Genomic DNA, 25,453 nt, shown 5'->3' with positions numbered 1-25,453 from the left:
TCGATCAAGTGTACTGGGGAGGAGTATTTCCTAGAAGACAGTGGGGTGTATTCAGTGCCATCCCCCCGCCTTCTCGGTCCAATTAGCGCACATCTTTAGCAACAGCTTTTAGCCATGTGTCCTCTCGACTCTCATGTCTTTATTAAATGTCTGAACAGCTGCCGTGACCAAAAAGGAAGCATATGGTGGGGCGTCTCCCTGCCGTTCGTGTGTTGCGTGTGGCAGTAATTTAATGAACATATGCCGCCAGACACAGGCAAAAAAAAAAAGGAAGAGAGGCAGGAATGTAGGCAGAGGTGGAACAGATTTTAACCAACAAAAAAATACGTCGAACTTCAATGTCAATAGACATAAAGGCCCCTGTCCGGTCCTGGACGGGCCAGCCCTAAACAACACAATTTTTCAATGTTTTTCTCTAGAAAATATACAAATAAACGAACGAGAAACAAGAAATAAAGTATTTTCGGGGGCAAGATAAGGAAGGGAAGGGAAGGCAGGAATGAAAGATTATGTAGACATGTTTCCCACTGACTTATGATTGATGTCTTTTGTTATTGTTCTCTCTTTTATGTATTTTTCTCATCTCATTCCTTGGGTTCCCAGTGCCCATTCTTGTTGCTTTTTTTTGTTTGTTTATTAGATATAATATTTTAGTGGCCTTTTGTGTGTGTGTGTGTTAGAATCCTGCGTCCTTTCTGCGCTTCAGCAGACATGTGTTTACTCTTGTTTCCGAGTGGTAGTCGGGGTTTAGAGCCCGGGGAAATACTTATACATTTTATACACATTTTTCCCCCTCCTCTCTGTTCTGAGCATAACAAAAGGCGGCACTCAAATGACTCTTTGGCCCTGTACCCCCGCGTCACCGTCTCCGTTTACCCTCTTCTAAATTATGTTCCATATGCTCTTCCTTCAGAGAAGCGAGAGACAATAAATGTTTGCCACATTTTTCTCAACATTCTCATGGAAAATTGCTCATTTTATGTTCAAATTTTGTTTGCAGAAATTGTTTATTTTTATTTTTATTTATATTCAGGGGGCGGGAGGGTTTAATTGGCCAAACACCCATAAAAAGGGGCAGGAATGTAGCCCGAGTGAAGATGGTGGGGGGCAGGCCATAAAGATTATGTTAATGCATATAAAGAAAAAAAATTTGGATCAAAATGGGTTTAGAGCGCCACAACTAGAGGCAGATGAAGGCATTTACTAGAGCAATAAATCACTTCCAAAAATGATACTAAAAATGCTCAAAGTTTATGGAATATTTTTTTATTTGAAGGAATTTTTTAGAGAAAAACTTGGGGTGAAATATGCTTTGAAGGAAACACCTGCCAGGAAGTTTTGGGGAATTTATGTGGTGGCTTTATCAAAGGGTTCATATTGTTAACTTAATTAGAAGACAAAGCTAGTTTGAAATATGAATGTAATGTGGCATCCGATTATTCCTCAAGTAATCATCATTGCATGGACGGAAATAGTCGCATTAAAATTTATCGCATACAATTCTTTGTCCTTAAAAAAGCGCGAAAGAATCGTTCTTAAATTATATTCTATTAATAAAAATTATATGTCGTTTAACAAAATTTGAATGTTTCTTTATTTTTAATTTTTTTTATAATTTTGTTTTTATTTTTGTATAATTTCATTGTTATTTTTATATCATTTTTTTTTATTTTTGTATAATTTTTATGTATTGTTTTATATTTTGTATTGTATTTTTTTTTTATTATAAGCTTTTAAATTTTTTAATTTATTTTTTATATTTTATTATTCTATTTGAATAAGTTAATTTAATTTTTTTTTTACCAAATCTTGAAGAAGGCTTGATTTTCTTAAATAAATAACTCCTAAAGCAAACCCACTCTTTTGACCCACAACTGAAGATCCTCTTTCATTTGCCATTCGATTTTTTGAAAGAAAAAACATGAAAAAATATTAACCAAAGTTGCTCTTTGCAGAGCAGAGTCCTTTAACCTACAAAAGGAAACAGAAAAAAGCGAAACAAAAGCCTTTGGCCAGGTGAAAATCGTTTTCGACCAGGGGCAGGAGGGACAGAGAGTGAGATAGCTCATCGTTCTTTTTAAATTTCCCTACCGCACGGTCAGCGGTGGTTCTATTGTGTTGCTGTTGGGGGGATGTGGGTTCGTGGGGATGGGTGGTGGTGTGGTGTTGTAAGTACCGGTGGTTCTGGCGGTGGTGTTGCTCGGTTTTGGCTGGGGTTCGTCGTTCTGTTGCTGCCCAAAAACCACAAAAGGCAGTCGTCGTCACACCAGCGGCCGCTGAAGTTCAGTGATTGTGCCATGAAGCATGCTACATTATTTTTGGTTTATGTCGCTGCTGATGCTATGCTCTGATGTGGCTCTGATGCTGCTGCTGTTTGGGGCAGGTTGAAAGGTTGCAACTACACAAACAGACGCAGCACAGACACTCCCTATAAACGAGTACATACGCACAAAATGGCTGTTTAAACAGCGTTTATTGACAGAAGTCGAGCCGTGGAGAGAGGGGAACAGCCAGCAGCGTTCATTGTTCAGAGAATTTACCCACAGAAACAATCTTTTTATACCCTAGTGGAGGGGGTACAATGGCAGCGGGCTCTGGAATGGATTCTACCGGGATGTGGGCCTAAACAATTGGTATCGGAAAGTTAATATACGGATTAGGGTTTCGAAACTTCATTACACGCCCAGAGAAAAATATTCTGTGAATTGCTATGAAAGCATTTTTCCTTACATTTTGATATTGATTTAAAAATATTCGATTTAAATATTTCATATTGAAAATAAGTGTATGTTATATTTATTTTATATTTATAAATCAATATAAAAAAATTCAAATAAATCAATTTAAAAGAAATTTATAATAATAATAGTAACAAATCAAAATAAATAAACCTAGAAAAATGTTTACTATAATAATAGTAGTAAACAGAATTGAAAAATAAATATTTTCATCTTTAAATTAAATATATTTCCCACAAATTATATATTTTTGTAATTATATTTTTTTTATTTCTATTTATATTAATATTTTTTTTTTATTTATATTTTTATTTTGTAGAAATTACTTTTTAATATATTTATTTATATTTAAATCAAAGTAAATTATTTTTTATTTAATTTTTTTGGCATTTCAAAGAAAAAATGTTAATCTAAATCTAACCCATTTAATCTGTGCTTCAGGGTACTACCAAATTCGACTAGCCTCGCAGCCAAAGGGCTCTTTTTCTGTTACCATTATTTATTTGGCTCAGATGCTGCCGTAAAACTTGCTGGCGATTTTTCCTATATTTTCTTTTTTTTTGCGGTTGAGTTTTCTGTACATATACATTTTTGTTGTTATTGTTTTTCCTGGAGGAGCGTCAGCTGACGTTGGCATATATTCAATATATCTGTTATTTATACATATATCTGTGTATGTGTGTGTTTGTGTGTGTGTGTAGACTGAAGCTAATTTGTTTACTGTCGGGGCCTGGCCATGTATCCAGTTTATATAGAGAGAATTTTTTCTGCCGCCACTTACACCAAAAATTGTTTATTTTTTCCCCACAGAACAATTTCTAATGAATTTTTAAACTCTGGCCGTATTAAGTTTTTTAATTAAATTCTTGTTTGTAGCCAGGAATTGACTCAGTGCCCCAATGCCTTTTTTGGGCTAATACTTAAACAATTAGAAGGCGGAATAGCCAGAGCCAGAGCCAGAGCCAGAGCCAGAACCAGAGCTCTCCTTTTTCCTTTGCCTCATTTTGTGTTTTTCTTTTTCCGTCTTGTTTTTCTTTCACTCCTTGTTTTCTTTTCCCCCTGGTTTTCTTTTTACATATTATTTTATAATTGAGCCACACGAGGGTAAATCTTTTCTTTGCTTTCGGGGCTCCTTCGGGGATTTGTTTGGCTTAATAAGTTAATCACAATGTTGACTGGGGGTTAGAATATATATTTTTGGCCACTTGAGCAATCGTTGAAGATTGGGTTTGAATGAAGAGGACGGAACAACTGTCGGTCGTGAGTCAATTTGTGGTCCAAAGACAGTTTGATAATATAAATTCTATCTTCTAATTCCATGCCAGTCGAGCGTTGAAAAGCCACGAATTCAGATGAAGTAGGAACGTGCTCATTTCAACATTTTGTTCTTCCTCATTACGAATCTTAATATTAATTAATATTACAAATGGAAAAATGTATTGTAATTACGGGAAAGGGGGACGGGACGGGACAGCAATTCTAATAAGACTGATGCGAGCAGTTTATTCGACCTCACCAGAGGGAAGTCTATGGAGTAAGAGCATTTTATAGCAAATCCTAAGGCTTTTAAGAGAGCGATATAAGTACATTTAAACATTTTTTTTTTTTTTTAATACATAAAGCTTCTATTATCTTTAATTGTATATTGCCTTTTCTGGATTTTATCGCAGCCATAAGAACGTATCTGACGTGATGTGAATATGTTTGTTGGTAGAAGTTGAAAATGTTCTGAATTTGTGGGAAATTTAAGTGAAATTTTTCGGTTTGTGCAATTTTTAGAATATATTTTTTGGTTGACTGTGAATCTCCTCCAGTATCCAGAAAATGTCGATATAAACACATCCCATCTCGTACCAGTTCTGATTTGTACACCATCCATTACATCTCTCCTTTCATTAGTGGAACCTTTTAGTTATATTTATGAAATGCCACTGCAATCTCCAGTAAAAACTTATCAATGCCATCAATGCACTTTATTTTCTTTTTTGAAAAAACAGAGGCTTAAAAGTAAAGCCCTCGCCTGCAGCTGAAACAACCAAAAAGTATTTCTGTTTATTTTTGTTTTTTTTTTTGCATCGTTTATTGTTAAACAATTTACAGGCTTAGCCCTGGCACAGAACCGAACGAGCAGTGCAGAAAAGTTGAATAAAAATGTTTTCCATTTGTATTCAGAAGCTATTCATTGCAATTTATTAATTAACTATAAATTGAAATGAATTCCCGATGTCGATGTGGCTGCAGCGCCGCCTTTCGCTTTCGATTCAATTATTGGCGAGCAAACAAAACAAAAATATTTTACAAGCGAATTAATTTTTATAGAAAACAATATTCTTTATTCATGTATTTTTTTTCCCCTCCGCACAAAACGGGGGCAATTAGTTAACAATGGCGGGGGTGCGGGGTAAAAACCGTGAACTCTGTGTGGCATACTTTCCAGTCAAGCTTTTAATTGTTGCCAATGGATTAAGGTTTCATTGGGCGTATACGTAATGTTCTGCAGTTCGTTGGGGATTGAAGTTTTCATTGAATGCGAGCGAGCGAGCGTGTGGTTTGTGCAGCTCAAGAGGGGTATGTCCAAAACTTTTAGCGGCTTGTCACGAGCCGAATAGGCCCGAAACAGACACATTATATTTCGTTAAGGAACTTGGGGGCTTCAAATTGGTAACCATGTTGTCTTAGGTCAAAAAAGACCATATATTCTTCTCTGTGTAGATTGTAATGTCAATTTCCAGTCCTTAGATGTGTATTGGAATTTTGTTAAGAACTTCATTAGGATTCATAGAGATTCTAATGATTTTTATAAATAATTATATTAATTATTATATAAATTATTATTATATATTATTATATTCCAAAAATAATTGTTGATTTTTTATATTCAAACTAAAAAAACTTATAATTTTTGGTTAAGAACTTTATTGGGCTGCATAGCGATTCTAATGATTTTTATAACAAAAATTATTATATTCAAAAAATAATTTTGCATTTTTTTTAATAAAACTAGAACAAAGTGTAATTTTTAAGATTTAACAGAAAATAATTTTATTATAAACTGTTTTGTAAATGCATATTTTTATAACTCTTACTTTAAATTTATTTTATTCGAAAATAAAATAAATAAAAATAAATTTTTCAGAAGGCAATCAATGGGTTTGTGTCCTTTAAGGACATATGATATACCAAACGAATGGTATTAAAAGTTATATCACAAGAGATTATTCTTTTCGAAAGAATTTCAAGACATCGTTTAGAAGATATTTAATTTTAATGTTTATTTTGATGGAAAACGTGTTAAAAGAATCATTAACGGTTTGTCAATACCTTTAGAAGTGTGGGAAGCCATTTTGGAAGCGCCAAAAGGTAAGCAAAATTAAGACCCATACAAAATTATTTTTGAAACAAAAGAGTGTATACCTTAGGCCTACTTCTTGCCTGCTTTCAACCCATCCTCTAGCCTTTTATTTAATAGTAATTAAAACTATAAATACCCATGTAAAAACCCCAATACAGAATTGCATTTTTAGTGGGAATTTTTTTATTTTTATTTGTATATAATTTTTTGTGATAAGCAATTAATTGAAATATGATTGGCAATTAAACGCATACTTGATGGCCGACCAGACATCCAAACCAGTGGCATATTTTCGCATTTAAATGGATAATTAAGGCGGAAACAAAAAGCGAAGCCATGGAGAGCAGGACTTTAATTAAAGTTTGTGGGTTTAATGAAAAATCTGTGTCGAGTGGATCAATAAACGGCGAAAGAAAATTGTCACGTGCCGGGGCCAAACGAAGTCTAGTCTCAAAAACTAATTGAAAGGCAGACGACGACGACGACAACGACGACAGAGACTAAAAAGTAAACAAAATTTCCATACAAACAGAAGGAGAACAGGAAGGACAGTGGGCCTACCAAAAGGGCTAAGGGATAAAGGGTACTAAAGGAAAGAGCAATAGAAAATAGAGGGGAAAAAACTGGAGCACAGCAGCAGCTACGACGTCCTTGCCGCCCATCGTTATTATCCTGTTATCTCTCTAATAATGCCTCAGAGAGTTTGTAATTAAATTTTTCAAACACTGTGCAACGTCGAGAGAGTGCCTGACTGAGACTCGCCGGCGTCGTCGCCGTCGAGATGCAAAGATACAAGATAGAAGAGGAGCAGACAGACACAGAGGCGGAGGCGGAGGCACCAGAAGCTGTAGAGGATAGAGGACGGAGCACACATAAAGAACGTTATGCGCACGAGTGCCACTAGTTAGTTAGATAATAACGCTCAGCGGAAGCTGCTTCAAAGCGGAAACGGAAGTGAAGTTAAGCGCACTACTAAACAGATACAGATACAGAGATACTCCGCCTGGAGCAAAGCACTCGATTGACTCGAGAACGAAAGGGAATGGGGAAATGAATTGAATGATCGAATCTGGTTTTGTTTTTTAATTGCATTTTGTGTACGGAATTTAATAGTTTATTCGTTTCTTAGATTTTCCGCCCTCTCAGATCTGTACTTCAAAAAAAGGAAAATTATATTAACTGAACGCATTTCGATTGCTTTCTTTTGTGATTATGTCTGGAGGGGATAATCATGTTGTTGCTCCCACTCGAGCTGCAAATTAGTTACGTAGAAAGCGTAGCCACTGTGGGAGAGAGAGGGAGGGATCTGGTGCCTGGCTCTTGTGCAACCACAGACAGGCAACGCAACAGTCAAGTCACGTCAAAGGCAGCCTCCCACTCTCTGTCTCTCTCTCTCTCTTTATCTCTCTTTCTGACATCCTCTTTTTGCCGTCTGCGTATTCCATTTCACTTTGAAATCGTGCGATGTTCCACGTTCTATTTAAATGGTTACGTAATTGCATAATTATGGGCGAAATGTAAGCCGAATCCCTGCGGTTCCGACCGCTCTTTTGTGCACAAGATTTCGACAAAGAAGGAGTTCCAGGCGGAAGGGGGGCCGGGTAAAAATAAAATTAATTTGAATGGAGAAAACATCCAAAGAGGTCAATGAACCCTTAAGGGATTTAACAAGCATTCGCATTGAAGGACGTTTTTGGGGGTAAGGGGCTAAGTCGCTTACGGAATATAAATGACAGCCATCGTTCAAAATAGACCGCAGAATAGAGCTTGAAGGACTGCAGAAGGATAAAGGGATTTTGCGGCAGGAAAACTTAGTAAGGAAACAGAATAAAGACATTTTCGATGGATGGAATAGCTAACAATTCGAAAAAAAGGAATAATTATGCTGATTATTAAATATAAATCTATAAAATTGCATCACGGAACAAATTCCATTTCAATTTTCGTTTGGTGTAGCGGTACTTCAATTCTCTTTTGGGCTAACTTGGCCTCGCCTTGTTCTGTTAGGCACAAGCCATGTATATGGTCTTTGTTTTTCTTGGGACCGACTTGTGTGCGCCGAACCGAAAAATAGGGCTTTGTAGAAAAGCCAGCGACTTCCAGCGACTCCCAGAGACTCCCAAAGTGTTCCAAAGACTCCCAAAGACTCCCAAAGACTCCCAAAGACTCCCAGAGTCTCCCAAAGACTCCCAGAGTCTCCCAAAGACTCCCAAAGAGTCCCAAAGACACCCAGAGTGTCCCAAAGTTCATTCGAACTAAACAATCTATCCATTATCCTGTCATTTCTAATATATCTAAATAAATGGATAGTCACAATTTTCAACACCACAATAACCAATCCCACACCCCACATACCCCACCCCCTTTCTGTACACCCCCAACCGCCATGCCATCACGCACTCGTCTCTCATCTCTGGCATTGGATCCAAAAACCAGTCACACATGTCAGGCATTTAATTAAATGCTATAAATCAAATGCCTGACAACTTTATGCAAATAATTCTCAACAAATTTTGCCGCCCAGAGGCCCCCCAGGTCAAAAGCCATAAAACGGAAGCTACAAATTTATACGTAAAAATAAAGCCAACACCCAACACAAAAGATAAAATGCAAAATGCAATTTAATGTGGGGACAGCCAGCAAGCAGAGAAAACAGAGAAATTTTTGGTAGAAAATAAGCAGCAGTGAAAGATAAAGAGAGAAAGAAAACTGGAAGCGGGAAGAGACTTCCCCCATCCGAGGCACGTTTTTCAATTAAAATCCCGTTTCCTTTCCTTTGGGGGGTTGGGGGGTGGCATCTTCTGCCGCTGTCAACAGACGCGTGAAAAAACGCCTGCGAAGAAAACGCACTCGCGTTTATTTCCGCTAGGCAACCGCTGTGGCACGTGATTTGTGTGCGATTTTCGCTTTTGCTGATGTTTTTGCTGTTGTTTTACGTTTCCGGTTTGCGGCCCAAAAAATTGCCAATTGAATATTTTTGCGGTCGAATATCTGTGCAATCATTTTTGAAAATTTAATTTCGGTCTAAACATTTTTCAAGGAGAAATTAAATTCGATTTTTGTCGCACATTTTTAGCAATTAACTATTTGGGCTTATACATTTTTTTTGCATTCATTCTGGCATTAAATGAACTATTTTAGGGGGCAGTGAAGAGAAAACCAAATAACAAATGAAAATGCAATTTGTTAGAATATTTTTGAAAATTCAATTTGGTTGAAATTTATAATTCTGTCTAATTTTGTTAAATTAATACTTTACTGCTAGGCAGGGGCTATAAATAATTCATTCATCGTTGATTTTATTCAAAGAAATGACATCACATTAGTCTCCCATCAAGGCTTTAGAAAAATCACCGAATATAAGCGATATTTTCTGTACTTTCTAAACAATGTAAAGCACTGAAAATTCCTACACTTTTCGTAGCATTTATGGAAATTATTTTCCATTAAATTGTTTGGCAAAATCATTTTCACATTTGAAATGAAACTGGTCTGAAGAAAAAAAAAAAACAATCAAAAGGAAGGAAATTTCTCTCCAGTACTCCTCCCCCTCTATCCCGTAACAGTTTTTGCCCACAGCTGCTGCTGCTGCCCAGAAGAAATCAAAACACTTATCAAATATGCATTGCGCATATTAAAAATCAATTAAATATTTACACAAACACACAAAATGGCGGCAGAGAGGCACTTAAAAATGACTGCGCGCCAGCAGCAGTAGCAGCAGCAGCGTGGGGCAGGCAACGGAACAACAAGAAAGGCATTCCAGGTTACAATAACCGAAGCTTTTGATACCCTTTTGCAGATTAATTGTTTCAATGGCAGCTAAACAAATAAATACAAATAAATACAAATATGTACAAATATATTTATTTAATTGCAAATCAATTTTTGCCACTTATTTTGTCAGAATAAAGGAAACAATTTTCATTACAACGATCAATTATTCCTAATACAGATTTAAAATAACAATTTAATCTTTGAAATATAAATTTGTTTAAAGAGTATTTAATTGGAATTTTGTTTGGCAAAATTACAGCCAGAAATCTTATATATAAAAAAAAGAAACTATCGCTTTAAAAACAATAGGTAATATTACCATCCTCCAAAGAAGAGTATTTGAAACAATGCTGAAATTGTAGCAAAGAGGATGAGCACAGAGACAGAGGGAGAGAGAGGGAGAGGTAGAGCGAACATACAGGAATGTAATGTAATTGAGGAAACGGCAAATATACAAAAGCAAAATGAAATTAAAAATTTATTATGGTTCAGCTGTTGTTGTTTTTGTTATGGCGTGTGAGAATTTGATTTCGAATGGGGGAGAGGAACAGGAAACAAGAAAAATAATCAACGCCAGCAGCAGCAGCAGCGGCGGAGTGCAAACTAAAGCAACAGAGAATCCCTGATAACATTAAATAAACAGTAAGACAATTCCCAATACTTTCACAAAATATATTCTATAAGACCAAAAATTCTTTTCATTTTATTATTTTATGGTATTAATTGTTTGGTAGGGCAGCAAAACATTGGCAGCATTGGAGCAGAACCAGAGTCCAAGCAGCAGAAAATGCAGCGTCAAGGCAGCAGCAGAGAAGGAACGCAGCAGCAGAGGAGAAGAGCAGCGGAGAACAGCAGCAGCAGAGGCAACAGCAGCAGAGCAGAGTAAACATCAGAGAAGCCACACATGCAGCAGCAGAGACCTAGAGCAGCAGCAGCAGCAGAGCCCTAGCGCAGCAGAAGCACCAGTCGAACAGCAGAGAGGCGGCAGAGAAGCAGCAGCGCAGCGCAGCGTCCGCCAAATAACGGAAATGGAAATTGCAATGCCAGAACAGACGCGCAAACACATCGAAGCAATGAGAGTGTGAGAAGAGTAAGAGAGGCTGGGCATGGAAGGAAGGACGGAAGGAAGGAAGCCTGCGGTGGAGGCGAGGTATTAAAAGCGGCGAAAGGCAAGGAAGCTTTCGATCGGCGGAGGAGTAGGGAGGGGGGATATTAAAAGAGAAGCAAGGCAGTCACACAGCTGCTGCTGCCGCTGTTGCTGCTTCTGTTGTTGAAGTTTTGCATTTCCGGTAGGCAACAACACGTACATACATATACAAGAGTGAGAAAGAGAGCCAGCTGGGAAGGCACTAAGAGTGAGAGTGAGAGCCACAAGCTGAGGAGGACATAACAATGTGTAATTGTTGTTGGCCATTGATAAAGCTTAAGAGTGAAAAGAAAAGCAGTCTTGGAGGCAGGGACGCTAGAAAGACAGCAGCGCGCGGGTGGTGTGCGGTAGAGAAAACGCATGCCACACAGGGACACAAGACTCATTTGCATTTAACACGCTGACATACACACGGACACAAACGCGCGTGAAAGTGGATGACAAGTACAGTGGCAATCAGCTAAAAGCCACCAAAAGTGGCATTATTCAATTAACTAATGGAAAGTTTTCTTTAATTATTGGAGGATATCAAAAAACATACACAAATATTTTGAGAATTATATTTTTAACTTCGTATGGAATGCCATAATAATATATTCTGGTAGCAGACTTCTTAAAGCTAGAGCCATACGAAATCTCAACTTTTAAACCTAAGTAAATACGAATCGTAACAAAGTTTACCCAATTATATTTCAACATTTCCTCAAAGGATTCCCATCTTGTGCCATATAACCATATTTTACAATGGAAAGGTTTTAAGAAAGACAAAGCCCAAAACTTTGCAGATTTTCTACATATATTCCCCTCAACAGCATCATAAATCCTTATATTTTTGTCTGAAAACTTGCCCAGAAACCCTCACCTGTAAGAACCCACAACAAAACTAAATTATTTTTCACTTCCACCTGTAAAATCGCGTGATATTTTATATTTCCATCAAATATTTGTAGCATTATTCAAGCTTAAATGACTGAAGGCAAGGGAAAAATTAACACACTTTTCGAAATTCTTTTAGAATGCCACATTTGAATATATTTTGGGCATAAAAATTCACTGAATTCTGATTAAACAAAGCCAAACAAATAAGAAAACATACAACAAATTATCCTATTTCCTATTAAAGTATATCATATTAAAATTGATTAAAATAAACTGAATTTGATATAAACAATTATGAGGCGCATCTCAGTTCTGTCAGCATAAATTATTTTTCGCCGAATTTCTTTAAATTATTAAATTTAAATCACAGTAAAATAAAAACAAATCAGAGAGTCATCACGCTCAAATTTCATTAAAATGAATAGCAAAATTTCTGTATATTTCATTAAAATTAGTGGCAATATTTATTTCATTTAATTTTTGCATAAATTCTTTCTGTATAAATTGTGTTTAATGAAGTGTGGGTTTGAACAATAATAAAATAACATTTTAATCGCCAGTCAGAAACAGACAGAAAATTCATATTTCAGCAATTAATTAAAACATGGAAATTAGATCAAGTGCCGCTCACAATGCAATTCATATTTGCAGACAGCTAAAATAACAATTCACGGCTTTAAATAAATTTAAATAAAATTTAAATATTATGGGCAGCAAGAACTTAAATTTCTCCATGAAAAATAATACTTTAGTAGGTCCCCGCCAAAGAAAGATATGAAGCATTTTTCCAGCCTCAATTGAAACATTTTCCTTACACACACACAGTCATCAATCACACCTCAAGGCACACACACAAACATCTTAATTTACATGCGATTATGTTAAAATATTATTCTTACTTTTTGTTGTTTCCTTGCGCTGTTGCAAAACAACTTAATTCACAATCAATTATGAAATGAAACCACTTTCGGCACAGTGGAAAGTGGAATTGAAGGCAAAGAATCAACAATTAACACTGAGGCCACAGTCGGGAGAGCCTTTGATTACGACTGTTATCATTGGTTGGTCGCCTGTCATTGCCCCAACACACATACACAATCACAGAGACAGGCCGGGCAGGGGTTTTACCCTATTTTCCTTGCTTTTTTGTTGTATTCACTTTCGACTGATTGAATTTTCTTTGGCGCGTCTAATTTTCGAATGAGAAAAAAAAATATAAGGTAACAATGCAAAAGAGTGGCAGAGACAGCTCCCTGGCCGGGTTGATTGTTGGTTTAAAAAAGTGAATGTTTAAAAAGTATTGCCTACTTATGAGGGCGCACGCACTCGCTCACACACAGCCCCCACGAGGAGCTGCAAGTTAACCGTGGTACCGTGGTACGGACGAAGGATAATGATGACGACGACAGTGACAACGACGACGACGACGACGACAACAACGACGAGACCGATGAAGATGACGCGGTTGGGCAGCACATCCGCACCGTTTGAAAGCACGATTTATACTAAAAAGCCTCACTGCTTCGTTTCGAGTCGGAAAATTATCAAAATTGAATTTCGCAAACACACACACACACACACAGGAAAGAGAGTCCAGCCAGGACATGGCTCTCTGTTTACAGGCGGCAAAAGTGTAATGTTCTAAAAGTGCAAGGGATTTCTCGCGCTCTCTCGACGACTCGGCAGGAGGACATTTTCTCTCGTTGTGGGCTTCAGCTTTCAGCTCTTCCACATGTTGCCTTCATAGCAACCTGTTAGACGGAAGAAGGCCTATAACTCCTCCTTAGAGCATTGTGGCATTCCGCAATGAATGGATGAGTGAATGAATGAATTTTCATTCATTTTTGGGGACAGGACCTGGCGAGGGTATCTAAGAATTTTGTGCTATAGAAAGCGAATCAACAGGAAAAGGTGGGTTCTATCCATTCCTTGGGACATTTTTAAGATCTATAAACAATAAATCTTTTAATTTAATACATGTTTATACTAAACGTAGGCCATAAATGTGGGAATCTATGGCAACATTCCATAGAAAAAGAAGTTCAACTCTTTTTCCAAAAGAGATCTTTAATTTCTTGTTATTTATTTTCAATATTTTATCAAAAATTATATTTCAAAACAATTTAAACTTCTATTTAAATTCCAAAACAATTTGTGGGAAATTTCGAATTATTTTTAAGAGAATTAAATCCTTGCCCAAAGAGCGCGCCTGCGCCTTGAACATTAGCGGTTAAAAGGGAAATTCGGTGGCGCTGAACCGGTTGGGGGAATTTATTTAGAACGTGCTAAAAAAGACCAAAACAAAAAATATTTGTGCGCCCAAATACAAAATGTAAACACAAGTGATATAGAGGAATTAATGAATGAAATGGTGGATAGATAAAGAACATTATTTTGTATGAATGAAATCGAAAAAGAGTATTTTATCAGTGAGGAATAATTTGATTTGTATTCCTCAAAATCAAAGGGAATCATTATTGAGCTCCTTAGGCACCGCTTTAATCACCCTGAATTCCAGTAGCCCCCTGATAATGCTTCCGTTAATCATCAATCGAATATTCGATTTCCCTCAAATTAAACTAGATTTCCATCCTTTCCGTTACCTATTAAAAAGGCACATCCCTTGGCTTATATCCACCACAAAACAGCAACCGACTAACCAACTGATGAACGTCCAACAGCTACAGAAACAACAGAAAAAACAACAACAACGAGAGCAACTTGCAACAAAACAACAACCACAGATGTCGACAACGAAACGAGTGGCTAGCCAAAGAACAAATGCCGGCAACTTTAACCGCGAAAAAGGGACAGAAATACAACAACAAAAACTACGAAGAACAAAAAAAAAACAAAATAAAAAAAACTTGTAAGAAAATAAGATTTTGTGAAGTGAATATTGAAATACCCTTTCGGATACATAAAAAGAGGATGTTGAGGATTTATTAAGGATCTTTTTATATTCATGCTATCTCAAAAGGTATATAGACCTCGAACTGGATTGTTCCTACTGCATAAAACGGAATTACGCAAAATCTTCGTTATGTTCTCCAGAACTTAGTTTACGATATATCTTTGTAAAGAAGGGAACGATATGAAAGATGGACAGGTGGAAAGAAGGGCACCAAAATGGGTACGGTACTATCACAGAGCCGAGAAGAATTATAGAAAGGTCCCAGAAAAACTCTAAAATCTGATTAATCAAATAAAAAAGAAGCCTAAAAAGTCATTCATTTAGTGCCGCGTATTTTGTTGTCGGTTTCTTGGGGACCGACTTGGGCACGCCATCAAAGACTTGTGTATTTTGTTGTTTTATTCTCCGGATCGAAAAGTATGTCTTTGCCCAAGTAAGAGTTGCTTGTTGATGGATTCTAGGCATTAACAAACAGAGACGAAGAAAAGGTGTGTCATATGTCTAAGGCGGGATCACGAAAGATCATGCCATAAAACAAATTTCTGATGCATTCTACTGGTAGTTATTTAGACCTAGCTGAGACATATAAAACCTTCATCTTATCGGCTGCATCCTGTGATTCAAAACCATGTCCACCCTCTGGCAGGGTATACCAAAAACGGACACGTCTACACCAAAGTGGAAGTGGAAATGAGAACAGAAACAGCAACAGCTATAGCGGGAACCCTGAATGCGGCGGGGTCTAACCCAGACGACAATAAATACGCAACAAAGGAGGGGTAATCAGGTGGGGGGAGGGGGGGGAGGGACCCCGGTACCCCTCCGAAGCATATCATCTGAGCATCATGATGTAAAAACTTTTCCCAACTCCCCTTAGCCCTACCCCCACCCCTGCCCGCTTTAACCTCAACCAACCTCTAACCCCAGGACCCCCAAACACTGCCTCTCCCCCACCGCGCTCTATCTCCTGCCCCTCTTAACTGAATTTTTGTTTTGCAAACTTTTGCTTGTTTGTATATTCTATCCCCAAACCAGAGATGGAGCGTACGAAGGGGTTACACTGCAAAAGATATAGCTGTTCTTTTGAGGGCATATTTCATCCCGTAGATTATCAAGATTATCAGTTTATTTTTTTGCCTGTGTAACGGGAGTCCCCCCACCTCTGCAGTGGTTTTCTGCGGTGACGCGACGCGCGCTAAAAGTTGCGAAAATTTCGTTGGTTTTTTTTTCGGTTTTTTGTTAGTATTTTATCCCCTGTACCCCCCACCGATGCTTAACAAGAAAATTCCTGATGCGATTATGAGGCTCTTGTTAAGGTGAGAGCCAAGTGGGAGGCAGCGCAGATCGGATGTCACAGAGAGTGGAAATTCCTTTGTGGTTTCTGCGGTCTGCTGTTAAATAAAAAGCTGAGTCGGTGGCAGTGTAGGGGGTATTCCTCTTGGTTAAGAATAATTTCAAGAGTTAATCAAAATTGAAGTGAAATTTAAGGGTACTGGAAAAGATATGATATATTTTGGATTAAATTATAGTTCCATATTAAAGGTTTTAATGGGTTTACAATGCTTTCCTTTCTGTCATTTCAATTCCTTCACACCTGAAATCTCACTCACATCCTGACCCTCTGGGGCTAGATATATCTGTTTCTGTAGTAATCGCCGTTTCACAGGACAAAAGACCTATTTTTTCAGCATAATTTCCACTAAAGGTGATATTTTTTTGCAAATTAAATGTTTTCCTGGGAAAATACCTCCCAAAGGTTTTCCAACTGAAATCCTTTAAGTTCTTACCACTCCACAGATACCTCCAAGACCTTAATACCATATATATCTTATTCTAAATCCAAATTCAAGTGGCTTAAGTTTATTTATTTATGGCATTTATTATGGCTGTACGAGTAGTGGCTCCTCACAGGTATTATTTTACATAATTCCTCCAATAGCAAATGGCTCTCACTTACCTGTAACGAAAAAAAAGAAATCGAAAATCAATTAGCTGGATGCAGAAACTCGTAAAATTACGCCAAACAAAAATTCGATAAAATTCCAAAAGCAAACCCACAAAACTCCCGCCCCCATCCAACCCCAACCCATGCTCCTTGAGAGCCCCAATAAACCTCTTGAACAACTGCACAACACACACACACACACAGACACAGATAGAGAGAGACAGAGAGACGACCGCAGCGAAATGCACTCAAAAGTCTACATAGGTGACATCCCGCTCTCCCCCATCCATCCATCCCTTTCCCACCCACCTCAATGGACTGGAACCGGGACCGGGACCGACCGACCACGCAATGCAATAACGCCGACAGATTACAAAGTGCACATGTGGTAAGCCCCCGAGTAGTGGTACGGTACGGTACCCCGAAAGGGACAAAATCCCTGTAAGAAACAACAAGAACAAAACACTTGAAAACCTTGCGGTAAAAGCCTCGGTTCGCTCTCTCTTTCTAGCTCTCTTCTCTCCGCTACTCACCTTTTTGGTGTGGCCTTTTGCCGAACTCCATTAAGTTGACGCAAAGAACTTTAGTTTTTGTGGTCGCAGGCCTCGCCTTTGTCGTTTGAAAGGGTATTTGAAGGAGAGTAAGGGTATACACGAGACTCAATTTCTTGCTCAGGAAACTCAGTTCAGGAATTGATCATCTCATGGAACGTTTGTTCGTAAAACAGGTATAATATCTTGTTTGAGAGCAGGAGAAAACCAGTGCGATAAGTTCATATTATAGCGTATCTTACCCACGTTCCCTTTCTTTAGTTTCTAATGGATGGTTCTTCAATTGAAGGAACAGTGAAATCTACAGGTTCTGAGAAAAATGGTACAGTAAAAACCTAAGTTAACCTAAGTTCCTAAGGGCCCAAGAGCGATGGTTGGCCCCGATTCTTGGTCCCAGTATTGGAGAAAAAAGGTCTTGGAGGCCATTCCGTTTTGAACCACTCGCTAGAGCAAGGGAATCGAGGGAAGACTGTGTATTTTGTTGTTGGATTCTTAAGACCGACTGAATCCCAGGCCTTAAAGAACAGACGAAGCCGAGTGGGCAGTGGAGTGGCGGTCAGAGTCGAAAGATATCCCAAAAGAGAACGAAAAGTACCCCGAAAATGGAAATGAAATTTGTTTCTTCTGCAATATTTTAGGCAGTATTTTCTAGTTTTTTCCTAGGGGGTATCCTAGAGTCGCAATATCGAAAAAACCTTTCCACATTTATGTTCAATTGCTGCAGATTTTGTTCCTCTTGTGGTTGCTGTTGTTGTCGTGTTGGAGTGTGTTGAAAATGTGTCGTTGTCTCTATGATGTGTCTGCTGTTTCAGCTTCTCAATGAAGTGGCCGAAGCATGCTCTCATATGCATGGCCCTGAACAGGGGCAGACACAACATCGAGACGTCCCCCCCTGGACATATGGCAGAGGCCAACAACACGAATGGACGACTCCGGCACAAACTTTTGTCTCCGACTATGACCTATGACAACAACAAGAGCCTCCCACCCCGCCTTGATTATGTTGATTTGATGATGAAAAGTTGTCCCCAAAAGACATGACAGTTGACAGACGAGAGACTCCCAGGGGAAGGCAATCTAGTACGAGATGGGTTAATCACTTTTTTGGGTTTTGGCAAGGCATAAGACCAACAGAACACCATTCAAATCTGGAGAATTGTTCATCAATAAAGTTAATAACTTTAACCTCGAAATTAGGTAAAACCTCTCTTCCGTGTTTCAATTTCGTTTCCCTTCCTTCATCATGAGATTCCAGAAGGCCAGAACGATCCAGAAGAAGGACCTAACTCCGTTAGCTCTGATGCCTAGGTGGCCATTTACAATGCGACAAAAAGGAAGTGCATTGCATGAGACCTTTTCCTTTGTCCCATACCAATAAGCTCATTCTGCTCCCGCTACCGCCGCTGCTTCAGTAAAAATGCCTGCACAGGAAGGGGCCTTTTGGAAAAAAAATATAGACGCACACACACACCGGAATGGGAAGATGCTGTGAAAGCGGATGAAACAGCATGGGGGCAGGACATGATGGCACAGGCAGATGTTGAGGGATGAGGCATGCCCACACACACACAGATAAATGGTAGCAACTTTTTAACAAAACCAACGGAACGGGCAGTGCATTGAGGACAGACTTTATCCTCCTGCCGGCAGCCAAAGGAAAGCATAAGGAGGATGCCATAAGGACCACTATTGGACACCCTGTAGTTCCTGGTCTTTACGGTATCTGCAGTCTATTACCAACTGTTTTCATATTTAAAAGATTGAAGATGAAAGACGGATGGCCCGAGAGTGCAAAAACAAAATAAAAGCCACCAGACCCGGACCCAGACTCCAGATTGAGGTTCGGGACCGAGAATGCGAAAACAAAGTCTATGAGGGGCTGAGACTCGAGAAACGAAATTCGGGACCGAGAATGCAAAAACAAATTACTCAATTTTGGCTATATCTCAGGTGTTTTCACAGGTAAATAGATGTGGGGTCTCTGTAATATCGATAGAAATTTCCCATTTTTGTACTATTAAATATGCTGCTGAAATCCTTTAGATTTCCAACAATATCCTACCAACAATATACCTTATTTCTCATCAAACAAAAAGGGGTAGCAGAAGCGGAAGCAGCACCAACAACAACATGTAAAATTATGCGCCAGTAGGAAGGACAAGTTTATGGGGTTGACCCCCAATGACGAAGAAGAAGCAGGAGAAGGAGAATTCGAATCAGGACATCCCAAGTGCATTCATTCACAAGCAAAAGGGACAATCAGATGGGGGATGGGGCATAGGGGGAGCAGAGCACGCAAATATGCCACAGCCAAGGGAGAGACAACAAAACAGGAAGTACGCATTTCCTGCACTCGACGGCAAAAATGGGGGAATATAAAAACATTCCAAGGAATAGCTCCGGTCTCCCCTGGAATGGGTGGGGGAAGGGTGTGACGTAGAAATGTCGCGACGACAACTTTTTGACGTCAAAAAGTTCCCTGGAAAACAGTTTTTCTTTAGCTTTACCTCTCCGCTTCTCTTTTAACAGTGAAATTAATTGAAACCGAATAGACCTGAGGGAGAGAGAGACAGTAGAAATGGACTTGATCTTGACACTGTCCCTGGGATGCAGTTGTCCCTGTCCCTGAACTTGCTCAAAAAGCATTTTCTTTGCCCCCTCCCCAGCAGCGTCTACTCTCCAGACTTTCGAATATTTGTCCATTCAGCATTCCTGAGGGGCAGGACACCAAATGAGTTTCGTGTCACAAGTTGACCCAGCCGAGATTAAGTGGGCGTTTAATTTGCCGACTCTCATTGGGGTCTCTCAGAGCTCATTCTCCCTACACTCGGAGAAAAATGGCATTGTGAAAAAAAACCATATTTCGACTAAAAATTCCGTTTTTAAATACAAATAAATTTAAATAAAATATAATTCAGTTTGATTTAAGCACAAACGACTCTTAAGCCGCTCCAAAACGGCTCGTACCAATTTTATTGATTGATTTGATTGCTTTGGGGACCATTGCACCTTTGACTGTGCAAAGCTATATTTTCAAAGGTGAAATTTTTTAGGTGTCCCACAAAAGTATATACTGTCTGAAAATTCCTCTTGTGGCTCAATATAATATCAAGCCAATATTTAATCTAAAAATCTATAAAATACTTTAAAATAAATATAATAAATTCAATATTCAAGGAAATATATTAAATCAAATGAAATATATTTAAATAAAATATTCTAGAATGTCAAAATGTAAGCAAAACCTTTTTCTCCTTAAAATTGTCATTCTCGGTACAAGTCTATGGGACTATTCGATTCTTAGGTTTTTTTTCTCCGAGTGTACCTATAGACATATATCTCTCCCACACTCTCTTCTGCGAAAATACCGCCTTAATGTAATCCACGCTCCTGGCATTTCCGTATGCTTCCTTCCGTTTGCTTTTTTTTCGTCCTTTTTTTGGGTGGCATGTTTGGCTTTGTCCTTGGCAGTGGCAGTGGCACTGGCACTGGCCTCGTAACTTTGCCACTTGCCGCCTGGATGATCTCTCTCTCTCTCTCTTCCTCCCGCTCTCGACGTCTCGGGGTGTGTGCTATTTTAGCTTAATCAACAAAGTAAATAAAATGTCTTGCCCAATGACCCTCCAGGCCGGAGGTCATTCTCTGTCGTTTTTTATGTAGTTCTTTTTGGGGGGCTTAATAAGTTATAAATAAATATTATATAAATTAAAGATTACCTTATGGGCATAAGAAGAGCTTACGGGAAAGCAAAACAAATGGCGAACGAAAGAAAAAAAAACTCATTTGGCAAGATTTGAATATATACATATATAGCAATCAGGATTAAAGGGAGGACGGGGATCTACTATCGTGAAGAGGAACTTTTGTGGCAGTAAGCATTCAAGAGGATTGACCCTGTCCCCATACCCAGAATCTCCAATCCTATATCTTCCTCCAAAATATTTACCAATTGTCGCAAATCTTTCAATGAGACCTTCAAAATATTGCAATATCAGAGGTTACTTCATAGAATACATTCAGGGATAGACATGATCTTAGGTCTCTGTAGGCTTCACACAGAAATTAAGCAACTGACAGTCCTGAGATGGTATTACAGCGTAAGTTATCACTTTTGGGGCCGATTTCTCGACATTTCTCGTACCGGAAAAGTGTCTCAAAACGAAAACTGATTTTGTCAAGAGCTCATGCGAGGCTACAATGCACCGTCACCTTAATTCGAAGTCGAAAATCCAGCCCTTAAAATTTGTAATATCTGAAAGCATATCCTCAAGCACTGAACCACCTCTCATCAAGGGGTAATAGTGTGCCGGCATACATAATAGACACATTTGTAAAGCATTTCCTGCAAATAATTTTTCAAAAAATAACCCATAATTTCATAAATAATTTCCTGCACTCCGTCTACCACTCATTAACAGCTTTAGAATTTACCATATTCTCATATGAAAATGTACAAGCGCAAAAACCCCAGACCAAATCAAGTGAAATCTCACTTTGATGTGCAACAACAATGGGGAATGGGGGAACGTGGTGAAGCAGGCAAAGGAAAGAAAACTGAGAATTGAAAAAGGACCAAGAGGGGGCGGGCGCACGGCACCCATTCCCCCAGCCCATTCAGTAAGTTGTCAACAGTCCCACGTAATTATAGAGCATAGAGGGCTCCCGAACACACACCCAGCACGGACCCCGCCCCCACAGTCACATACATTTCATTTACTTTCTCTAATAATTTCTGTAGAAAATTCCGATTGCACATGTGGGACTTTATATTGGCATCAGCACAGGCACTGGAAACCAATTAAAATGCTGCCCTGGCACTGATTATGCCAACGACAACGCTCTCGCTCTCCCTCTCTTCCTCTCCCTCTCACCGAGTGAGACAGGCGTATGTGTGCGGTGCTCCTTGCTCCGCGTGTTGGTGTGAATAGATTGGTATGTGTCAACTAAGTGCAGTTAATTAGTGCGAAAATCACTTCAGTTGCCTGGGGATATACTTTTTCGTTCGCCTTCCACTTCCACTACCTTCCACTTCATTCTATCAGATTTCTTTTTAGCTCTTTATACCCTTGTAACAGGCTGCTTAAGTTTTTAGAGCGATTTGCTAATCTCAAAGAAAAATTCATAACAAAAACTATCAAAATTGTACAACCAAGGAAAAAATAACAAAAAATTTAAATTGTATTTAGAAATTAATAAAAATTTTCAAATATTTAATATAAATATATTTCACTTTAAAAAAAATATATTCGGTTTGGGAAAAAGAAATCCATTATTTGCACCCCATTTTTAAAGTACATTTTTTACTGCCTTGGGTGGTTATTTATCTCAAATATGTCTTGAATTGTTCAAAGATTTGTTTCTCTTTTTGAAGATAATTTTAAAATTCCACTACCAAAAAAACTGTGGCCTTTGCTGTTAAAAAACACGACATATCTAGCTTTACACTTTCCTAAATTAAATTATTGTTTTTTTTTATATATTTATGTTTAAATCAGCGTGAATTATATTTAACAAACCTATATTTTTATTTAAAAACTGAATATTTAATTTAAATATGTGCGTTTTTATTTCTACTATGCCATATTTCTTCGCGTCTAAAATTTGCACGAAATCCGAAACGTAATCATCGTAAAAAATTCCATAAAAAAGAGTATTGAAACCTGCGGTCTCTGAAACAACTACTTCCGTCTGATTTTCATCTGCTTTTGTGTTGTTAGCACCTCCCCTCGACCCACACAAACACACACCAACACACAAGCACACACACACTGCACTACCTACCACAGAGTAGTGGATTTTTCCTTGGCGAATTTTCACGTTAATTGCTCTGCGCTCTGCTCCAACGGCTGCAATCAGGCAGAAAGCAGCTTGCAACGAAGCACAGCCACTAAGGGATTTACTCAATTTTGTTGTCGCTCCATTCAACAATTTATTTTTTGTCTGCTTTCCCCCTCACACTTTTTCTAGATTTATTTTAGTTTTCTTTTGACATTTTAACATTTTTTTGGATTTGTGCTTCCATTTTCACGTACATATTTTCACCATGAGATCTATCCACATTTCAGTGACTTCATTTTCATATCAGACAAGTCTGATTTTTGTGATTTTACCAACAAATTGCTTGGATAAATGTCTAATTGGATTTCTCGGAATAAAATTGAAAGTGAAGCCCAAAGCAATTTCTATAATCCTTGACCTCATTTAATTAAACTGGATTCTTAGCCTATTAATTATTCATTCAGACGAGGCAGAGTCAAGGGAGTAAATGCACATATTCTTGGGTTCTAAGGAATTAATCCCTTCACAGCTTTTTAATATTTACATTTGCTAGGCTTTGCATGAAGGAGATTTTTGAATCGATTCAACTTTAGGCATTCATCATCAAAGTCTATACACAAAATAAATACAAGAATGTTTTGAGAAATATCCTCAGGCTTAAGAAGTAATTTCAGAAACTGAATGCCAATACAAGACAATAAATCGGGTCAATTTATATGAATGAATGATTGAAACAGTGTGGGCATAGGCAGCAGGCAAAACACAAAAAACTGCACGTGTGCTGGCAATGCAGCAGAAAAACACTGCATCGCAGGATTAAAGCAACAATAAATATATTGGAGTTTTCTAGAACAAAGGATATTCTGTAGTGGTTCAAACTAAATGTATAGCCATAAGCAGAGATCAAAATAAAGACAAAGAAACTACGCAGCACAGTGAGGGTCCCGTTGGTTATTGCTTTTGCTTCAAGCGAGGGCTAGAATATGCTGAGGGCGAGGCTTGTGAGCGAGGGAGATTAAATCAAGCGCAAGCGGAGAGTCGAAGCTGAAGACGAAGCTGAAAACGCAGCTGAAGACGAAGACGAAGTTGCAGTCGAGTATATGGCGCATTATTGTTGCTGTTGCTGAAAGCGAGAGGCAAACGAATTGCAGAGAGCAAAGCAATGCAAATCTGACGGGGAACTATGCTCTTGAAATGACGAGGCATACCGTTTCGCGACTCGATCGGCAAACAGAAAACAGCAACAAACTGCGCTTGCCTTGTGGTTGTTTTTGCTGGAAGAGGGAATAGCGGGGAGAGCCAGAAAGTGTATTGCGTATGAGTAGAAATGCTCGCAAATCAAATGAAGATCAAGGGATAAGACTGCGCTCGAGGCGAAAGACAAAAAAAATGCAATAAGCGGAGCAGCCAGTGTCTATGCCTCTTTGCGATGTACTTTAATTCAACAGAATTAAGGTTTCCGGCTTTAAAGTTCTAAAATTTCAACTAATTCCCTTCCCCTGAAATATGTATGGACACTCCGCACACAGCAGCCATCAACTATTCCTGTTCCTATTTCACTTTAGTGGAAACTCCTTTTCGTGGCAAATATCATAAACATTAAGCTAAATGTTACGATCCAAATGAGACATGTTTTGCCAAAAGGAAACTGGCTCAAGTTTGGGCCAAGGAAAGGTAAAACTACACAGCACGACCATAAAAATGCGAACCAGAAGCCAGATCATATATGAGAACATATGTACATACATATTTGGAACGTTGGGTGGGTTGGAGCGTCCCTCTGCTGCAGTGCAATAGGAGCCGCCTTGTACTAGAACGGGGGAAAAGTGCATAAAAAGCAGAACAAGTCAAGAGATGAGACTTGGCCTGGCCGACGGGGCCAAAAAGGAATTGGCTTGGCCCCGTAACAGAGTCAACAACTGTGCGGCACACAAGAGTTTGCCAAAAAGATTGCACTACCAAGGAGCAGGACGAACAAAAACAAACAAAAAACACCGTATAAGGGACACCCGATGGACCCAAAGAGACAACAACAACAACATGTCAGGGCAGTGGCAGGGGCAGGGACAGGGGCAGGCAAACGAAACCAATTGAAGAAATGTTGCTGACACCAAAAACGAAACTGCAATAAGACGATGACGACGACCAGGACGCCGAGGAGGATGATGCTGATGATGAGAGCATCGAGAGGATGAGGTTGGGAATAAGGCTAAGCACGAGGGGAGGATGGAAAGGACGAAGCCTTGGACAACAACGAAATTAGTTAGCACTTGAGAGAGAAAGCAGCTTTGGCTCAGGTCCAGGACTCGTTTGCTGGATTACAACACCTGCGGGTAAAGGGCCCCGGATCCGGACACGAGCAGCATTTCTTG

The 25,453-nt window shown here is 38.8% G+C and overlaps 1 protein-coding gene across 3 annotated transcripts in view; it reads right to left on the bottom strand.

Annotated features, from left to right (window-relative positions):
- The window catches only part of LOC108162166 (CUGBP Elav-like family member 2), a 141,633-nt gene that overhangs the window by 115,236 nt on the left and 944 nt on the right, over positions 1-25,453 (bottom strand). The gene's annotated exons all lie outside the window — the stretch shown is intronic.

The sequence above is a fragment of the Drosophila miranda genome, chromosome 4 (genome assembly GCF_003369915.1).
Source record: "Drosophila miranda strain MSH22 chromosome 4, D.miranda_PacBio2.1, whole genome shotgun sequence".
In the NCBI taxonomy this organism is placed as follows: Eukaryota; Metazoa; Arthropoda; class Insecta; order Diptera; family Drosophilidae; genus Drosophila; species Drosophila miranda.
The sequence above is the reverse complement of the archived record's forward strand: the minus strand, read 5'-3'. Positions and strand labels throughout refer to the sequence as shown.